Here is an 18,241-nt window from a genome sequence, read left to right on the forward strand (position 1 = left end):
GCCCCCGAAGAGAAGAATCCGCGCCACGAGCGTGCAGCGCCTCCATCCATCTTCCGTAAGATGGCGCGCCCTCAGATTCCCGCCTTTTTCGTCTGAGGCGCGGAGCTGCTCTCAGTTAATCTGCTGAATGCACGAGGGAGCGGCACACAACATGGGAGCGATCCTCGTAGGTCTAATAATTGCTGTATTTCAGATTTGGATCCAATGACCCATGGGCAGAAACAGAAGATGAATTATTCTGTGTGTCTACATTGCTGATTGCATACCTAGAAGCATGCATGAGCAAATAAATTCAGCATACACAGTACCAGTCAAAGGTTTGGACACACGTGTATTTCTTTATTATTACTGTTTTCCACATTTTAAAATAGCGGTAATGACATCAGAATTATGAAATATCACAAATGGAATAATGCAGTGACCAAAAAAAAGTGTTAAATCAAAACTAACTTATATTTTAGATTTTTCAAGTAGCTGAAATATTTAAATGTTTAATTTTTTTAATAAGAACTTCATACATAGGCATCAAGTTCACTATTTATGTTTGTCTTTCAAGCATTTTAGCATAATTCTTCACATCAAAATGTCTTTAAATGCATGTTTCCCGTTATCTTAATCAGGTTTGTTCAAACTTTTGAGTGGTACTGTATTTCAACTCAGTAAGTCTCAGAAACCCGTATTAGGAAGGATGTCAATGAAAACATCAATGGGCTGCTGTAATGTCATTGATATTTGCAGACTTTTGTCAATATTTTAGAATAAGGAAGACAAGCCCATGCTCATTACTTCATAGTTTTTACTTAGTGTGGTGCATATTAATGACTTATTCCTTCATCAGAGTGTGCTTACAAACACAGGAGGTTTGATTAACCCACTGGTTAATTGATTTAAGTTGAGGTATTTGGAATGGCTAAACAACAATTGTATAATAATGAGCTGTTTCTTAAAACACAAATGCAACCATGCGATTCTCCAGTCAATTTCAATCAAGGTAAACGCAAAGCTAGCAATATGGGAATTCTAATGGCCGTGTCTGACAGGAATGAACTGTACCCAGTGCCTCACAATCAATCAATGTCAGCAACAGTGAAATAATAAAAATATTCAGTTAAATAATAAAAGGATAACACATTCATAAATCGATCACACATTTCATTTAGTAAATGCATCATGCAACCTATGTCAATACACTTGTGTAAAGAAGAAGTTACAAATGTCAAATACAAGGACACTGAAATCGACCGACTTACTTGATTACTTTGATTACTACCTAACTGCACGTCAAATTATGGATCATATCATCTAGTTATAAGGCACATTAAGAAAGCTGATAGTTAAAAATTTGCATTAAGTGCCATGACAGAGAAAAGTTTAGGTTATAAAAGTTATATGTCCAGAAAGTTTCTCTTTTTTAGAAGTTTGGAGTCCAAATTACTCCCTCTGTGGCCCAGTGAACCCTTTTCTTTGCCAGAATGGGAGCACGCTTTAAAATTTTTTGTTACAGGTGAACTTTCATCATTTGTGCACATTACCCTCTTCTGTCACATTTTAATGTTTTACAAAGAACAGTAAGCCTCTCTAGCACAGAGAGAGGTGTTTTATTACAAATTCTAATTGCGCTTAAATGAAGTTGTCAGTGCTTGCACCCAAAGCGTTCCATGACTTTATGAAGCATGAGATCTGACCAGGCGGATAAATACCGTTTTATTTCCATCTCTGTATTTTCACTTCTCCTGTTTGTCTGGGTATTTGAAACTGGGCACTTTTTAAAGCATGTAACACAACTGGCAAGTAAGAGTCAAAAATTACAATGTAAGGACGTTTAACAATAAATTATTCATATCATCTCATGCTGGCTTCTTAAGTGTGGCCAAGAAATGTGTTACGAAAAACAGTTTTGTTGCAGCAGTTTTTCCTTTCAGATCATGTCCTTCCACACTTTTCCTTTTCGAATGAAGACTGCTTTCTATCCTTTATCACTGCCTAACAGACAAATCCCCTTTAAATGGATGAAGTTATTTGCTTACTTCCCCATAATCCATCAGCATACTATCGGGGGACCCCAACGCATTGTTATTGTTTTTCTTCTGTGCTGATATTCCAGAGCTTCTCCAACTTGAAGGGGAATTATGTTATAAACAGGGCAGAAATGGGGAATGAATAGATAAATAAACACTTCAACAGGCACATTCCTCCAGAGTAATACTCGGCGGCCTGCTTTCAGCATGTTATATTTCAGTATGTTATGATTCAGCCCGCATGGCCCATACTTTCTTAAGGACATACAATCCCTTTTCCCCACAAAGTCTTTCTTCATTGAGCATGTCACTCTTCCCTACCCATAGCCCTCTTGGACTTTGCTGCTTTTCTTACAGAGAGCATTGTTGAGGAGAGGAATTGAAAGACAGGGAAAGACCAAAAAGTATGAATATTCATGTGGAGGAACCACATATTTTAAATGTATGGCGGAGTATTATGGGGCTTAAACACATTCAGAATTAGAAGTAGAGGCTTTCCATGTTTACCTGTTGTGTTTTGCCTGAACTAGCTCAGTCTTGGCAGCACACTTTTCTAGTCTCAGATTTAACAATTACCTAAACTATGCTATGCTACACTATGTAGGCTCTTTGGGTTAAGTCATTGATAATATTACTGCTTTTTGTCACTCATTGAGTGTCACAGCTCCGCAGCCACATTCATAGTAAGCTTGCTATTGTCATTGGATTACCATTCATTTTGAAGTAACCTGTACAGGAACTCTCTTTGTCCACCCAAACTAAGCTTCATCCAAAAGTCTCACAGCTTCAATTCCAGACCTGATTGCTCCTTCCAAACCTCAATCAGTGGTGAGAATGAAGGCAATCCTTGGGCAAACACAAGGAGGATATAGGTGTGGGCAAGTTATGTGTTAAAAGTAGGCCTTCTGTTGCTGTAATGTTGTAAGATTCATGTATGATCTCATCAGGAGTGAATTTTCTAGCTCAAATTGTCATTGATACTGTTTCATACATTGCAATGGACATTGGTCAACACAGAAGGCCTGTTTTCACCTCTTTCGCCGCCACCCTGACCCTCTATCAGTCCCGCGGTCTCGCGTTGGCACCTCTCCTGTGGGGCGTGTGTAATTGAGTGAGCAGCCTCCCCTGAGTTCTGCCTGTAATCCACACCTTATAAGCACTCTAATTGAAGTGCAAATTCAATACTCCCCCATCAGGCTTTATTAGCTGTGCCTTCACCTGACACCCCAGAAGTAATTATAGGGAGACGGGCGATTCAATCATGCCGCGGAAAAAGGGCCGCCTCGTGTGATTGTCGCTGGGGCAGGGTCGCAGCTCACCTGTACCCCCGCCACCCCAGGCATAACACCCCGCATTACAGTATTCATCACAACCTGTCAGTCTTTATTTCCCACTTTTCTCCCTTCCCTGCTCTGTGTCTGTATCTCTATCTGATATGTTTTAGCCCTCCACATCTGCCCATAAACTGAAGAGTAAAAAAATGTACTCATTAGAGCATTAAGATTTTTAATTTGTTTGTTCTCTTGTCTTGCTTTGCACGTCTTGTGTGCCAGCTCAATTAATGGTTGCTGTACTAACTTTCATCAGGTCTTGTTTGGATGCCTTGCAAAAGCAAGGGAGTCTTTGCTATTTAAAATTCTGCCAAGAGAAATTTGGACTGAAATAATGAAACTTACTGTTAGACCACACGTACTCTCACCACTCTCTGCCTCTGTTCTCCACAACTGTCTCTCTCCAGGATGTTTGTGTACATTTGTCTTCTTTTGAGATGGAACCATACACGGTTCAATTTTTTTCAAGGAATCATCTTTGTGAAAACCAGCAGATAAAGTGGTTAATGTTATGTTTGTATTTCAAAACACTATTTTCCATCTAAAATTGCTGTATGAAACAAAAATGTGTGTGTGTGTATTTCCAACCAAAAATGGAAAACTTGGAAAATGAAAACTTCTGAAAATGTCAAATTTCAGAGATACACATCTTTTGATCTCAAGATAGCCATTTTAGTAATATTAAAAATCATGAGTTATGTATGCCCCTGTATCAGGATAACCACTTTGGCAATATCAAGTTTCTGATTTATGTATCTTGTGATCTCCAGCTAAGGGTCCCCAGAAATTATATCATGTCGCCTTACTTTTCCTTTTTGTCATGCAGTGCCTTATATTTTTTATCCTCTCCTTACCTTTTACCTTCTCTTCACAGAATATGTGAAAGGCATGATGGGTGGATTAGCCAACAGTGCCAATAATAAAGTTTCAAAGTAATAGAGAGCATTTGGAATATACCTCTGAAGTGCAGAGAAAGCCTCATCATTTTTATTTGTATAAAATATGCCACTAATCTGATAAAGCACTTGAATGAATGCCCATCTTTAATGAATATGTATTATATATTTTTTTAATCATACACCCTGTTCTGACTAAGGGCAGAGTTGAGTGGGGTTTCAGAATCCTGATGCGATTTAAAGGCTCCATGGTACTTTCTTTTGCCTATGTAGCAGACAGTGTCAGTGCACATTTTACCTGTGTTGTTACTCTGTTGTTACATAATAGGCATCCTGTTCAGGAGACCTAAGTGCATACTATCAATACGTAATTAATGTGCATTACAAGTTTACATTTGTCATAGCTACTGCATATATGATCTTTCCCGGTTGCAAAACTCCTCCCTGCTAAATAAAAGGTTGAACTAATCATATGTGGCTTTTCACAGCTGTCATTCTTTCACAAAAACAAAGTAGCAATTGATGGTCTATATTATCTGTAGTGTGTTGTGAAAACATTGAATAGTTGACTCAGTGTTTCTATGCAAGCAGATGATGATTACCCAACAACTGTGTTTTTATCATCTAAATAATTACCATACAGTTATATGATTAACTCTTAATTACAGAACACACAAAAACGTGTCACCAGATTCTTTTCTTGTGGCTCTTGCTCTGATGTTATTCTTTCTCTTTCATTGTGTTCTTTGTCTTCTGTGTTGGTTTTCATTCCAGATCATTACTTGTGTCTCCTTCTCATCTGCCTGTAAATTTTCTGCTTTATATAGATAATTCTATTCCTCTCTGAAGATTTCCAAAGACCAATAAATCTGATATATGCTACGCGACCATTTCTTGAGGAGTGGCTGAATTTGTAATAAACGTTGAAATGAACAACACTTCAAAATATTAACAACAAAACAGTTACACAAACTGTATGCACATATGCACACAAACACAGCCCTCCCTCCCCCCTCATGCAGAGGCTGTTTTCTCTTTTATGTCAGATTGGCAGTGGATGCCACTGCAGCTTTAATTAAAAGTCCTCTGCTTTCTCTTGGTTAGTCCCCAAAGAGCAGTGTGTTCTCTCCAACAAATGATTATTTATTTATAATTCAATTAAAACTAGGATTACCAGATCTTTGGTTTACAGTCATATGTAGCTCTTTCTTATTATCTAAAAAAGTGCCTTAGTTCCTGAGAGACATCACAGCATTGACCTACAGTGTTCTCAGTTCAGCAGTCCTCAGAAAAGTAAAAGCACAAACAATATTGGTTCTAGGCATTATTGGTCCAGGGAGAGAAATAAACTCATCATTCATTTCTATCTCTCATTGTTCTCAGGCATTGGTTCATAATTAAGAACACTTCCAGTTCCAGTAACACATAATATTATAGTTTTCTTCTCAGAATTTTTTCCGTTCACTTAGCAACATAGGGGAGCTATTGGTATAGCTTTTAGTTTAACATTTGAATGCAACTCTTTAGCTCTGCCATAATTCCTTCACTGGAACACGATTTTTTAACCTTACAAACTACACAAGATTCAAACATCGCACATAAACATAAAATTGGTGGTGTAGACTTGAAATAACAAAGGTTAATTTATTTTACAGGTATTGAAACAATTAGGAGTTTACAGAGAAAATAAAGAACTGTAATATTCTTTTCTCTCTCATTAGCCGGTGCAAGCCCCCTGCTGTTTTATTACTGCTGGCTTTAATCCAGTTAGGAATAATTGTATGTGGGGGGATATGAACAGTTCTACTGAGGTATCAGGCTCCCTACTCAAATTATTATTTCTTTTTTGTATTTTTCCCTTTCTTTCACCCTTAATTTTGTAATTGCCAATGGTATATTAGGCTCATCTCACCTCACTGTCCTCTGCATTGGCACAGGAATACTGGGGCAAAACAAATACCGTCTTCTGACAGACACACACCCTGACCACAGTTATTTTTTCACACTACAAGTCCCACAGCGCACCAGGTGGGTAAATTCCAAATGGATGATCGGTGCATCTCCCTGACAGTGTCTGACATAGACACCAAAATGAGTCACAGGGAGCTGAGAGTTCAGTAGTGAGGGAGCCCTGGACAATGAAACTCGCCTTATCCAAGAGAAGGAAACCAGCTGTGTTTTGCTTCAACAGACTCCTGGCCTGTGCCAGTGAATGACACGGCTCAAACCTAAGTATGATTTTGGTTCCCACTTGGAGCAAACCCCTCAAATGGCTCAGCCGCTTGGGATCCCATCAAAAGACTATTCCTGTTGGGTTCAGAATTAGGCTATGCTCATGTTGTACAGTGCATCTTGGGTATGATTGACAATTTGCTCCAGAGTGGTGGTTCTTCTTTAGGTTTGGCTGGATGACAAAATACAGTTACAGCTCCATTCAATATAACTAATTGACATGTCCATACACATCCATGTAGGTATATGCTGGCTGTTGAATGAAAATAAAATCACAAACATTTATTTGCATCTGAAAATGACAGGTTTTAGTTTACTCATTTTTTATTGTCTTTTTGGTTACCTGTTGTGACCCCTGTCCTGTACGCGTGAGGGGAATTTGGAGGCGGAACTCGGGGAGAGGGGGGCGTGCTCACGCGTAATTGTCATAACCGTAACCCGGATGTAAAGAAGCCTCTGTGAGAAAACCCGATCCGGTCAAAGAACAGATTGAGAAAAGGTGAGTTTTAATAAAGCAAAACAAAGCGAAAAGGCAGTTTTATCTGATTGCCTTTGCGCGCTTTTGTTGTGGATGGGTATGAATGATTATGAAGTTGCCTTCTGTGTTGTTGGGAGTACGTGAGATGCACTTTTCGCGATTTCTCCAATCTCAGACGGACTTCAGTGTTGTGATGAAGAGTTTAGCTTGCTCCTGGCTGGGCTACAGCTGGTAAGGTCTGTCACATATAAAAAGTAGGACTAGCCTCAGATCATAGACTTCGACAGCTACCATGGCACTTTTGGTGAACAGGGTTGGTTTTTGGTGCTGTTGAGGTTGACAAAATATATCTTATTTGTTGGGATAGCTAGCTAGCTAAATGTGAAACATGACGTTTGTTAACTAGCTTGCTAGCAACCTAGCTCGCAAAGCAGGACAGCTGACTAGCAAGCTAGCTATCAGCTATGTGAAGTTGTTGAAGTAATGCGGGTTGCCATAGCTTTATTTATTTGAAATTATCTTATTTCTTTCCGTACCAATGGGACGTGATGTATTAATTTGTTACTTAGGCTAAATAATCGTTTGACTGGGGATTTATATGGTTTATTTTATGATAAAAGGGGCCTGTGCGATAGTAACAGGAATCGTGTTTGCCAAATAGTGAGAACCAAATGAATGTGAATGGATTAAGGCATCGGCGCTTGCGCTGTGTAGGTCATTGGAGTATCCTGCCAAATAGTGGTCGGTCGTCAGGTTTTGCATGCGCAGTGCAGCGCTGCAGGGGTGCACAGTGCCAGAAAGTGAGCTCCATAGAGAGTACGTAAGGTAATGCTGCAGTGCAGGATAAGGTCCGTCCTCAAGCAAAGCAAGCCGCATCATTATCGGGGCCATTAGCCCGACACATCACAGCAGACAGAGTCAGGGAAAGTTAAGAAATAACAGTCTGCTTTACTGCATGTCTGGAGATACAGCTACTATTACACCAAAGTAATGCTAGAAATAAAGTTTCTTTTATATTAGCATGTGTGCATTGCTTGATTGCAACAGAGGTATTTCACAAACAAAATGACTATTATATGCAGCAGTGGCACACCACGGATTGCTTGATTGATTTACTCTAAATTGATTTTTCAGGGAGAAATAGCTTAATGGCTGCCAACGCTTGGTACGGAGTTCTCTGATGCTCATAAGTGGACATGCGAGTAAGGAAATGACACCCTATTAGCTGCAGCAGCCAGGGCCAGGTGTTAAGGCTGTGATGCAAAACAGCAGTCGAAATAGTAATGCTGCGATGCATGTTGCTGATTATTTGATTATTTCAATAATGCTTTGCCGTAGAAAATGGCAGCCGTAAGTTTGCAAAGTTTGACACATGATAAAGTGGCATGTGTATTTAGTGTCTGCTGAAAGACTTAAGTGTGTTCTGGCTTCTTTATTTCACATTGTATGAACCACAGAGGAAGAAGTCTTGCGCATTCTCAAAATACGATCTCAGCCCCCCATTACTTTAGTATTTCGTCTGATTTTGATATCCTACTGATATTGTCTGCTCCTGGCACGACTGAAACCGCTATGCGCCATGCCAGAGAGGAAGCAGACAGCAGTGATTTTCGCATTTCATATTCAGATATTTGCATCAAGTGCAAAGAAAACTGCTGCCTGATATAGAGTCAGTATTTTTCAAACCTGCTGTCTGAGTAGCCTGAGCCACGTTAACTTAGGGGAGTGTTCAGTCCTTGACTCTGCAGTTTGACTAACGTACAAAAATGATAAAAGTAAAAATGGGAAGCCTACATGCAGCGTAGTAAAATGTCCAGTCATGGCCGTGCTACAGTATCTTCTAGTTAATCTTAATGCTTTTGATTTTAATTATTTATTACAGTGTTTGGCAAAAATTCCTGGAGGCTATAAGGTCCTCTCTCTCAATTTAAGAAGAAACAGACATACTTATACTGTACATACGGTTAGAAATTTCAGTGTCCAGTCTGGGGCTTGACATTGAGCATGTGAAATGCACCATCTGTCTGTCTGTGTTGTCATCTTAGTGTCATTATGTACAGGCTTTGAAGAAAAAAATCAACTCCATTACAGAAATGACCCTATAGCCATTTTGGCACCATATAAAGTTAATGATTTGTGTAATAACAATTAAGTCTTTGTGTTGCTCTGTTCTTGTTTTATTGCAGCACTCATCAGTGGTATATCTAAATATGTCCTGTAGGCAGATAAACAATGGTGAAATAAAACAATCAATCAGTTAAGTCTGAGCTTCGTTAAGATGGCATACAAATTAGGAGAGACAGCATGCAGCACAAATGCATAACGGCTTAAATTTATGAATGTACACCACACTGCTCTTCTGCTTTTGGAACACTTAAAGGAAGACATGTGAACACTAATTGGGAAGACTTTCAGTAATTTTGATAGAGTGTAAAGTCCTTCATCACTACAATGACAGCGGTTGATCTATGTGGTGTGCCGCGGATATTCTTTAGAACTCGGCGCACGGAGGCTGCAACTAACATGGTGAGGTCACTGATAAGATCTGGCGGAACAGGTAGAAATATAGTGCGACGGCATAAATGCAATAACTTTCTACATGTACTTATTTTCTGTAACTTTTGTACATATTTTGATGGCTTATCAAGTCACTTGATTTTATCATAAAATGACATTGCTTGTCTCTGGACACCAGTTGCCAGCTACTTCAGGCAATAAGGATAAAATAATAATAGGAAAAAGAAATCCCATCACTGTTTAATCCTGCCCTTCACACCTGCATCTCAAGATGACAGGAGAACTTAAGAACACAGGGATTTTGAAATGTTTATCTGAAATTCTGGATAAGTTGTAGCAAGCAAATATGGTCTCTTATTTCGGTTATATGGTCTTCAATTCTGTACCATATTACAGTAGGGAATAATGGCTTGTTTTTAAAAGTAAGTTGTAAATTTGTTTCAAACATCACTCTCGGCAGTAATTGTGAGCAGGATAGCAAGGGAATGAATGCATTCAGCTTGTCAGCTGAGGCTATGAATGAAGCAAGATGCATGAAAGGAACCGGCCCCTGGATGGCAGGGATTGCCAGATCACCCATCCCAAGGTAATCTATGGTTTTCCCACGAGTAAAGACAGTCTGTCAGCTGACCCGTCGCCTGTAAGCTGCTGCGTCTGCAACAGATGGAAAATGAAGCAATCAAAGGGAACTGTGGAAGGAATAAATGGAATCGGACATAAATTAAGTTCAGAGGATGCGGAGGCCTCATAAAGCCGTCACCATTAAGGAAGGAGATTCACGGCCGATGCCTTCCTCGCCTGCCACTCATGCATCGAGCCGTGAACCTCTGCCGTTGAAGAGCGTGCCTCCCATCTATGTAAGCAGATACTTCAGACGGAGCGCGGGACTATAAACCGCTGGTGGGAAGCCCTGCGCGGCGCCATAAACGACGCCGCCGAGAAAAAGGGTCATTTCTCATGCCCGTACTGTCCGCGAGGAAGGCAACCCTTATTAACTTATTTACATAAGAAGATGGAGGACGAAGATGTGGATTGGGTTTGGAATGGCTGGCTGCGCCGGTCTGCGTTCAGACAGTGTGAGGGAATATCGCCTGTCACGGCGCATGAACGAGCTGGGCTCAGATAATGCATGTGTTCCCATACTCCTACGCAGAGCCGTTTTCGGTAACGAGACGAGACTCAAAGTGACACTGATTAAGTGAATGTTTATTGGAGAGTAATCAGAAGGGAGATCGGCCTATTCCCCAGACGCGTGTTTCATTCCTACCTTTTTTTTTTTTTTTGCAAGACCCTTTTTGACGAATGTGACGCTCTTTTTATTTTTTTTTCCCCCTGCCGGTTTTAAAAATGTGATGAATATGAAACAAAGGTTTCCATTTCCCAGCTGGGTACCCTTTCCCTGACCCGGGCTGCACTTTGAACATGAATTAAAACTGAGTCAATTCCGCTCGCTCAGTCACGATCACGCGGGGACAAGACAAACATATCAATCGGTGGCAGGCTGTGCCTTGTTTTCAAAATTGTTTTTTATTTTTTTCACTGCGCTCGAAAGCGTATTTGCCACGCTGCGGTAGCTCGCCGTTCCGGCACGGCTTGTTCTGCCTCTTTGGCGTTTAAATAACAGCGTTGCGTCAGGCACTCTGGCAAGTGCCAGGCTGGCTCCTCTTTACCAGATCGGCGGCACACCATACTGCCCACATCTTAACGATATAATCATTAATGTAATAGAAACCTATTCAAACCCTATGTTCCGTCAAGATCGCTACGCTCTGCGTCTACGGGGCGACCGACTGTCCCGTCACAGCGGGGTTGTTCCTGTCAGACACAATCCATGTCTGTACTGGTCCCTCAGTGGGGGAATGAACTCCCCGTGGAGGTTAGGACAGCAGAATCACTGGCCATCTTCCAAAGCGGACTGAAGACCCGCCTCTTCAGACTGCATCTCGGTTCCACCTCAGTCCCAGCCCCCTAACACCTGCCACCTCTAGGATTTGATGTGTATTTTACATGTAGTATTGTGATGCGTTTTCCCTTATGTGTTCTAGCAATTGATGTATTGTAGTGCACTTAGCTTCCTTTGCCTAGTCAGGCTGCATAAGTTAACTTGTCTCAGGTCTTGAATAGGATTATGCTCACACTCACTGGTCTATGAGTGTTGTTAGCCTGGTCTGACACTGTTGCTCATTTAACTTGAATGGATACACTTACATTCTGTAGTACTGGAAGTTGCTCTGGATAAGAGCGTCTGCTAAATGCATGTGATGTAATGTAAGATGAGTTCTCAGCTCAGGCTGAGCAAGGTAGGGTATAGTGTCTGTGACCCTTTCAAGGCATAGATGCCTTCTAAGAAGAAAAAAAAAAACAAGCACATGCGGTGCACATGCAGCCTGGCAGCTGCTGAGCGTCTGTGTCATTATGAGGGACGCCTGTTCATGCTGGCGTTCATCTGTGCAGCCAGGGAGATGAAATGATGAAAGTCAGGGAGTTGTGTAGGTTATATGAAGCGCTTAATGCTCTCATGTCTTTTGGGATAGTAGTAGTTCATTAAATACAGCTTATTATAATGAGTGTCACCATTTATAGCAGTTTTTTTTTTTCGTTTATAGCAGGCCTCCTGATGACATGAACACGTGAGTCACCAGACTATTGTCAGTATGATGTCCGTCTGTCGGTCCTCTGCCCGCCGCGGTGCGATTTATTTAGAATGGTGTCTCGATGCCGCCGGGCTATATGGAATCAAAGCCATCCTGTTGAAAGCACTTGAAACATTCAAGACGCGCCGTTGGGATGGAAACCACTAGCCTGGTGTCATCCCGCTCCCCCCAGCCCCCTCCACAAGGGCCGGAGGAACACGGGAGAGCAACAGAGGGTTCCATTTCTGCATTAATACCCAGCGCCACGCGGCAAATCCCCTTGAACAGGATCCTCGGGATAGACAGCGTCAGGGAGGAGAGGGGGAGAGAGCGTGAGGTGAGAGGATCGGCCCGGTGAAATCAATAGTTCATACCTTTCTGAAATTGAGTTTTTCGAAAAGGAGGAATTGAAGGCAGAATATGAAATCGTCCTCGGAGAGGCGTAACGCGAACAGCAATATCGATTCGGGGGCCCCTGTAGCAATTATAGTTTTAAGTTTTGTCCCAGGCAGACCACAGTCCTTAAAGATCCATAACGCATTGAGACAAAGCCGGGGAAAGATGTCGGACTGTGTTTTTGTGAGGCTTGGCCTTCAAGACTCACAAAGCTCTTCAGTTTTTAACTTTTCAGATGGAAATTACTGGATGCAATGCATAGACATGGACCCCTGCCGTCATCTTCTGCAGAAATGGCTTTTGTAATGGGAGATCCAGGTTATTCCATTTATGTTCAGCCAGGCAGCTGTGAATCTTAGGCATCCACAGCGTTTTCAGGAACTCATTTTCGCCTCTTTGTGTTTGTGTGTGAGTGTGTTTTAAACTTCGCCCTGAAAATGCAGTGAAATGGCTGAAGATTCCTCTGGCTCAGCTCCACCTGTTTTGGTGTTACAGCTTGGTCAGGGGAACATTCCTCTGTGTAGTCTGCTGTTGTGAACTGGGAGACATTACAGAAATAGCAGCACTTGGCGCTTTTATTATAGGGTGTATAGACTCTTAGCGTGCCTGGATTTATTGATGTTCTGCACCAGACTGAAAAACATACAGTTTAAACCTGGTAAAGGGCTTGTTTTCCCTCAGAAGCTACTGCTGTGTCATGAACTAAATTCATCTTAAAGTATGTATGCTACTAAAAAGCCACACATTAAATGACAGCATCATTATTGTTCTGTTCCTTTTTATAGTAGCACATATTGCCTAGATAGCATGGCCTCACATGACACGACATCTTGCCACCACAAGGCAGGTAAGGGTCTAAGAACTTCAGAAAGTGTCCAAGAAGACCTGGCTCATTGTTTTCCTCAAATCTAGAGTGAATATATCATTGTGTCAGTTTTGGTCTTGAACGATCCCAGGGTCTCTGACTCCATTACCAAGTCCAAGAAAGGTATTCCCTGCTTTAATAACAGCGAATAAATACTTTCTCTTTTCGGTGTGATATTTACTTTTATCTCATTCCACCTGTGCCCTCTGCTTCTTTAGAGAGAATTTAGACTATCTTATTAGTTTCAGTGGTCCGTCTCAGTAGTTCCTTTAAGGATGTAAAGTACAGGAGACCCTTACCATACAAGGGGATTTTTAGAAGGTATTCTCAGTGAATGTTGGGGATTGCCTATGCTTCAGGTACTCCCCCTCTGAGCCTGGTCTTACTGCAACACAGGAGATGAAGTGCCTTAAGTTTCTCTTGGCATCTCATCTTTTTAAGACTGGACCGGCCTTATTGCCCTTCTCAATACTATTACTGCTTCAGTTTGTTTTTCTGGTTTTCTATAATGTACGCTTAAGTGTCTGGTACACCTTTGATCTCACATAGCAGACAGTTAATGAGGGCTCACTGACCAGGACAATCCTCCTTTGCTCAAACATTTTGATAAAGATACATAATTATAAGATTTCATTCAAATTCTGCTGTTTCTCGGAGTCCCCAGCGCAGTCATTTCAACCGTATGCTTGTATCAGCAGGTCTAGGAGTGCTGTGTGATTCACAGGGCCGTGCGCGATAACATGATCTCTTATCATGGTGAAGTGCACATTAACATGGATGAGAAAAGGCTGTCGGTAAAAACAGATAAGCAAGAGGAGAGTCTAGACGTATGATTAAAAGACTACTCTTTTTTTTGCTGGATGTACAGAAAACAGATGAGCAGGATTATTACAGAATTTAAAACTGCTCAGTCCCCTTTGATTTTGAGCTGGGCCTGATTGTTTATGTGGGTGGGGTGGTAGGAGTGGCTAGTGCTGAGTGTGCTCGTCTGTGATTTGATGAGCAGGAAGCCCCGCCATCCGCAGGCCCATACCCCAGAGCGGTAATTAAACTGAAACGAACGCCCCCCCTCCAAGTTTTACCCTGCAGCAGGACTTAGTTTAAATGAACACCCCCCTTTTTTTTTTTTTAGCTCTTATGCGAACACTTCATTAAGAGGGCCTGGATTGACCTTGGGTCGTAATCTACCCCAGGATTTTGAGCTGCCGCCAAAAGATTACAGTTAGCACCCCTTAAAAACTCTCCACATCCCACTGCCCGGTCCCAGGCTCCTCCGTGAAGAATTCGTCACCATTTGCCCCACGGCCTCAGTGCCTGCCTTATAAGTCCTGAAAATCTGAAAACCCGGTTGTCTCTCTCCTCTTTTGTCCTTGTGTAAGTACTGTTTCCATATTAATTACGTCGCCTCTGCCATTTTACATGGGAGAAAACTAGAGGAAGTCTTCTCAGGTCGGGAAATCTGGCCTTTAAAATATGCAATTCAATATCCCGCGTGCTTGTGCTGGCTGTTGAACGCTGTGAGAGAAATATTAATTTGAGTCTGCACTTTATAGGTATCTGAGCACTAAACCCAAGAGCTATTCTCTTGCTTTAAAAATAATAGTGGAGCAGGGTAATGAAGTTCACAGTATCCTTTGCAAGTCCCTGAGCCCATGTTCTGGAAATCTTCTGGGATCAGAAGTTTTTTCGAGCTGTTTTATTTTTCTGTTATTTATACATGTACGTCTTTAGCATTTTCCCCATTGCTGTTCTGTATCACTCCATCTTTTCAAAAGTGTTCTTTGGATAGTTTCATGCACAGTATATTCTCATAGATTCTTATAGTGTAAGTGCATTATTGTATTTGTATGTTTGGCACCTGTTACCAATACCCAAATTCTAGTTAATTTTGCTACAAGTAAATTGCATGTCATTCACATTCGGGTGGGGTTTGACAGTAATGGATTCATCTGAAATGTATCTAAATGTGTTTGTTGAGGAAGTCAGTTGGTAGTTAGCAGAGTGTCAATATCAGTACAGAAACAGCCAACCATGTGAGGATGGACAGCACCCCTACTCAGTATTGAACCTCATCATATCACGAGCTCTGTTGAGGTGAGGTTGACCCACAGACATCACCTCCATAACTGCTTTATTTGAAACATCCACCAGTGTGAATGGATCTAGCTCAGAAGTGCTGTGCCTTCTGATGTGGTTGAGGAAGCATTAATTTTTTATCTGGTTCACAGTGTTGCAGTAAATATTCTTAAGCTTATTCTTTGTGCTACTTGTGCTTTTGGGGGGGGGGGGGCACAGAAAGTGAGCTGAGAGGGTATCAAGAGTGTCTGTACATGTAAAAGCAACCCAGGCCGTTTTGAGGACCAGCTGAATCCAGGAAAGTGTAAAAGTCCTTTACTATGTGCTCCTGCTGGTGTGTTGTTGTGAAAGAGATAACATGCGTGGAGAGGAGGTGGTGAGGTGACCTAAGGATTTGTGGTTACATAATGGTACACTTTGGATGTGTAAATGGAGGTAAATTGAGGCCATTGAGAAAGGAAGTAAACAGAAAACATCTCCCAGAAAGTATATTGTAGGAGAGCTGACCTACTGCAGTATCCCCTCAAACTGAAGAAATGTCATCTGGGTAGAACTCAGTGATGTCACTAAGAAAATAACTTTCAAAAATTAGACTCAGCAGCTCCTCCCGCTGATTCCAATTTTAAAATTAGTTCATGATTCATAGCTATTTCCTTCGAGTAGTAAACAAAGACAAATAGTGGTAATTTGATTTTATCTCGAGCCAAGCAATGGTTTTTGCGATCCTGCTCCAAAAACCTAATCGCATTATGTGGTATGAGATGTTTTTTTTTTTCCCCTCAGTGAGGTCCACCAGTCCTCCTTCTGTATTGTCTGTCCAAATGTTTCTTTTTTCACAAAACAAACAAGTTAACGTGTGAGTTCGCTTTTGTGTGCTCCGCTTCTTGTTTTCTTCCTGGTGCTGAACTTTGAATCGTCATCCACCCACCACCGCCAAAAGCCACATGTTCGACATCAGTTCTCCACATGTCCCTTGCGTCTCCGATTGACTCTGGGATGCCAGAGTACGTGTAAACCGGGCACGTTCATGGAGCAGAAAAGATCACCAGACAGTTTAATCCCGTATTTTTTTTTCTTGAACAGTTTCCCCTACAATGTTATGTCTTTTATGAAGGCTGTCAGCTTTGTCATTGTCCGATCCAATTTTTATACAGGTCATATATTTCTGTGTGAAGGTGAACAGGGTATTTGTCCGTTTTATTAAAAAAGCATGCGCTTGCATCCCACACAAGCTGAATGCTAATATGGGGTTGTTATTGCACTGCCTCCTTGTTTCTTTCACACCTTTCACTTGGATTCCTCTCTGACTACTGACTATATGTTAATGGCAGATCTTTATAGATATATGTTGAAAATATTGCCTCATTTTTGCAACATATCTGACAGTGGCACTGTGTCTAGATTTGGACCGGACTGTTGGACCTTTTTGCTCTCTGCACATTTTCTGAAGTGGCCTGTTGTTTGACTTGCTGCTGTTTACGCAAGAACGGCATACCCTTATCCCACTTGTAAACGCAAAAGTAATTAGCATGTTGATCTTGCTGCACTTTTCCAAAGTCTTGGAATAGAAAGTCTCTTCAGGCTGCTAATGGATTCTCGAAATGCACGATGGTACCTGCATCACAAGCCAAGGAGTATTTTCTTCACCATCGCACAAGCTTGTGTTTAGTATCACTATTGGAGATAAAGAAGCCACTCCAAAAGAATGGAAAGCATCACTATTGCTGGAATAAATTTGTGCTTTGGTTTCCAGCTAACTTTGTCATGAACACCTGCTGATTTTCTGTTACATTACGGATGGACAGTAGCAGTAGCAGCTGAACTCTCAAGGATGAAAGGAAATTCTATACTGGCCCTGAGGATTGGAATAACTGCTGCAATCAGACTGCTCTTGGGGCATGAGGTCAGTGCGGTGCCCACAGCTGCTTTGACTTTATAGTGAAACTCCATTAAAAGAAGAAAAGCAATCTTTGCCTCGATAGTATTTGTCAGAAATGTTGGTAAAAGCTGAAATTGGCGACACTCATACTGTTGCTCACTGTGTTAACAGTCGACTCCGTTAGCAGTTAGCAGTTCTGGCGGAGTGTGCAGCGTTTGAATAGTGTTTCTTCACATTAGCAAACTTGTGTTCTGCATCCAACGAGGGAGGGATGTCTCTGCAAGTCCATGGATGTCCCCTCAGGGGTGGGATGGTTGTGCATTTATATGAGTAAGCAGCAAACCAGACTGTATTATTATTATTATTAGTAGCCGTATCTCCGCAGCATACATTGTAAAGTGTCGCACAGCAACGGGTCGGCTGATTGGTCGAGAAAGATACAGGCTAACTGAAAGGCGCAGATAAAGGTGGCAGAAGCAGACGTCTGGATTCGGTTAAGGCGCTCCTATCTTTCCCTCAGATCGGGTGCATTTAAAATACACCCTGTGGGTATGACAGGACTGACATGCAACATATGCACATCCGTCATGTGTTATCCTTCTGACTCCTCTGTTAGTCATGTTGACAGTGTTTTCACACATCATAGCCGATTAGGCAATATGTGAACCGTGTGAGTGTGGTTTTGCACAGTGACTGTGGGGCATTGTGTGAGCTGCGCTGTAAAATGAGGTGAATATTACTTTTAGCCCCCTCCTGTTTGGTTTCCCCCTCTCTCTTATTCTCTCTCTCTCATTCTCTCCCTCCCTCTCATTCCCGGCCCCTCTGGGCACACAGTGATGGGGATTCCTTGGATATTGCTCGTTTCCCCGCTCGTGCGGTAATGAGGTTGATGAATATGCATCGCCTCGGCGCGGGGGGTT

The 18,241-nt window shown here is 41.7% G+C and overlaps 1 long non-coding RNA gene across 1 annotated transcript in view; it reads left to right on the forward strand.

Annotated features, from left to right (window-relative positions):
* The first annotated feature begins 6,914 nt into the window (after positions 1–6,914).
* The window catches only part of LOC118794032, a 35,422-nt gene continuing 24,095 nt past the window's right edge, over positions 6,915–18,241 (forward strand). The window contains exon 1 of the long non-coding RNA XR_005005722.1: positions 6,915–6,976. This is a non-coding gene — a long non-coding RNA (uncharacterized LOC118794032). The remainder of the gene's footprint in view (positions 6,977–18,241) is intronic.

Source organism: Megalops cyprinoides, chromosome 19, assembly GCF_013368585.1.
Source record: "Megalops cyprinoides isolate fMegCyp1 chromosome 19, fMegCyp1.pri, whole genome shotgun sequence".
NCBI classification, from domain to species: domain Eukaryota; kingdom Metazoa; phylum Chordata; class Actinopteri; order Elopiformes; family Megalopidae; genus Megalops; species Megalops cyprinoides.